A 3,475-nucleotide genomic window follows, 5' to 3' on the forward strand; every position below is an offset into this window, starting at 1 on the left:
GAGAAGAGCAACAAAGATGATTAGGGGACTGGAGGCTAAAACATATAAGGAACGGTTGCTGGAATTGGGTATGTCTAGTTTAACGAAGAGAAGGACGAGGGGGGACATGATAGCAGTGTTCCAATATCTCAGGGGCTGCCACAAAGAAGAGGGAGTCAGGCTATTCTCCAAAGTGCCTGAAGGCAGGACAAGAAGCAACGGGTGGAAACTAACCAAAGAGAAAAGCAACCTAGAACTAAGGAGAAACTTCCTGACAGTTAGAACAATTAATCAGTGGAACAACCTGCCTCCAGAAGCGGTGAATGCGCCAACACTGGAAGTTTTTAAGAAGAAACTGGACAGCCATTTGTCCGAAATGGTATAGGGTTTCCTGCCTGAGCAGGAGGTTGGACTAGATGACCTCCGAGGTCCCTTCCAACTTTATCATTATTATTATTATTATTATAACCCCCTGCTCAGGCAGGAAACCCTATACCATTTCAGACAAATGGCTGTCCAATCTCTTCTTAAAAACTTCCAGTGTTGGAGCATTCCTACATGTGCTTCCTACATACCTTAGTTAGCTGACTAGCAAAAAGTTCATCTATTTCCTCTGTTTGGTTGGGCGGCTTATAGTATACATGAGGGGTGTCAAACTGCTGGTCCATGGGCCGGACGTGTTATTGGGAAGCCGCACCCACTCCATTGCCAGCAATGGCAAAACTCTCCCGATATGTTGTGCGACGTCACGTGACGTCGCGAGTTTGACATGTCTGGTATACACCTATGGCAATGTCATTTTCCCCCTTTTATATTGACCCAAATGCATTCAAGAGTTTTCATCATTTTTGTGCTCTATTTCTGTAGAGATGTAGTTATTTCTTATATAGAGAGCAACTCCACCTCCTCTTTTGTTTGGTTTGTTTCTTTTAAATAATTTAAATCCCTCTAGCTGTGTGTTCCATTTGTGGGTTTCATCCCACCATAGTCTTTTTCTTCTCTCAAAGCCCAAAGTTTATTCACCTGAATCACAGAATCATACTCAAAAAGCATTTATTAATGTTTTATCAAACTAAACTGACATTTACTTGGGTACCAAGGAGTTCAATCTTTTCAATACTTTCAATAATGCCATGGAGGAGAAGATGCAGGAAATGCATATCAAATTTGAGATGGGATAATACCTAGAAGACTAAAAGGAAATTGAAAATAGCCTTGTATTTTAGAGAAATGGACCAAAAGTTACAGAATTAAGTTTAATAGAGGCCAGTTCTTCTCTTAAAGGAAAAAAAAATCAAATCCACAGATAGCAAAGGTGATATTTGTCCTACTAGTAATGTTTGTGAAAAAGGCCAAGGAATAGATTACAAACTAAACCAGCAATGTAATTGGTCTGCAAAAGAATATAAATGCAATTTTAGACTGCATCAACGTAAGTATAATTGCCAAATGACAGAAAGTAGCCATTCCATTTTGCTTTGGCCAGATCCTATCATCATTACTATGTTTGGGACACCACATAGTATGGATTAAGACAAAGAGGAACAGGTTAGAGAAAAGCACCAAGAATGATTAGAAGATTAGAAACCAAGTAAGAAGAGAGTTTAGTGTAGTGATTAAGGCAGTAGGCAAAAATCAGGAGACCATGAGTTCTAATGCTACCTTAGGCACAAAGTCAGCTGAGTGACCTTGAGCCAATCACACTCAGCCCTAAGAAACAAGGAATGGCAAGCCACTTTTGAAATTCTTAGCCCAGAAAACTGCAGGGACTTGTCCAGGCAGTCATCAGGAGTCAGTGCTGACTTGAAAGAGGCACATGCACACACACATTATGAAGAGAGATGGAAGGAACTGGGAATAAGTCTTGAGTAAAGAAACCTTTTTAGTTTAGCAGAGCAAAACAGGATATACTAGCATTGTTAAACACCTGAAAGGGGTCCAGCAGATTCCCTACTGCCCCAGACAGCAGGATACGGGAAAATGGATTTAAATTACAGGAGGGCAGATTGTGATTGAGTGTGGTGGTTTCCCCTTCAATGGGTGTGTTCAGGTGGAAGACAGACAAGATACTTTAATCTGGATTCCTACGCTGAACAGAGGGAAACCCTTCAAGTCTCTGAAAACTCAACCAGGATTTTCAGACACGTTTCTCATGATGAAATTACTCCTTTTTGTACTAATGATGCTGATCATATTTAAAAGCCATCTCAGTCGCAACTTCCTATCGATGAACATGTGACTGTCCTATCTTGAGGCGTTCAAGCTGTAGTGGGACTACATTTCCCAGAATACCCAAATAGCGTGGTCCCACACCCAGTCCAATGCATCTGGAGGGCGTCTCTTTTAGAAGGCTTCATACCAATATCCCTTCTGTCCCGTCCCCCCTTCTACCTTTCTTTTTCTGCTTCATGGCGAAGATCTCCCTGGCGACAGCGAAACGATTTCTCAAGTCCTCCCCTCCCCGTTTTTACTCTTCGGCCGTCAAGCAGGAGCTTCTGTTATGCCGCTCTAGGCTAATCTCTTTTTCTTCACGACAGTGCCGCAAAACGAAAGAAATACGGGGAACCGTGTAGGAACAGAAGGTAGTTTTTTTTCTGAGCGAGATTGACAGATCGAGCGCGCCCACGAGGAGAAGAGATTGATAAAGCGCGAGACGTCCCGCCTCTTCGAACTGACCATATTCCGCTGCAACCGGAGCCAGGCGCGTATTGATGCCTTAATGGCAGGGGTGGGGAACGATTGCCGTTTATGACTTGGGGACTTCAACTCCCAGAATTCCTGAGCAAACTATCTGCCTTATGGCGTTGTGGAGTTTACGCGTGGCCAGGACTGCAAAATCCGGAGGCCGAATAGAGGAGGAAGCAGAAAGTTGTAATTTTGTTGCCATCTGGGAATTTTAAGGGTTTTTTGCAGCTCGGCTCTGATAGCTTTTCAGATCGCGTAAACATGTAGAGAACCGCCGTTTTAAGTTAACCTAAATCAGCCCTCTTGCCTTCAAAGAGATTAATTTCTACATCACAGGCGGTTGCTTTCTTTCCAGCAAGGCTATTGGTTCGCTACTTTTAGTAGACATGGTTTGCTATATCACAATAAGATTTCATGTTTTATTTAACCACTAGCTGTACCCGGCCACGCGTTGCTGTGGCTTAGTCTGGTTAAATGGAAAAGAAAGAAAAGAGAACGCGCACGTTTCTACTATGTTTAATTTCACAATGCTTGTGGGTATACAATATTTTTTGTTGTTCCATTGTCTGTGCATCAGTTCCAACGCAATGTCACACGAAATAATTAAATCAAAATGAAAATAAATCGAAATCTATGAAAATTCAATTTAACAATGCAATCGGAAACATTGAAATGGAATCTTAAAATTGGAAATCGTAAATGGATCGTAAATCGGAAACATTGAAATGGAATGGTAAAATGTGTTGCTTTTACGTCCAAAAACAGGTGGCGCTGTTTTTCAAAAAAAGCATGTTTTTACCTGTCACATGTG

This window comes from Protobothrops mucrosquamatus, unplaced genomic scaffold (genome assembly GCF_001527695.2).
Source record: "Protobothrops mucrosquamatus isolate PMUCROS unplaced genomic scaffold, P.Mucros_1.0 scaffold2473, whole genome shotgun sequence".
Classification (NCBI taxonomy): Eukaryota; Metazoa; Chordata; class Lepidosauria; order Squamata; family Viperidae; genus Protobothrops; species Protobothrops mucrosquamatus.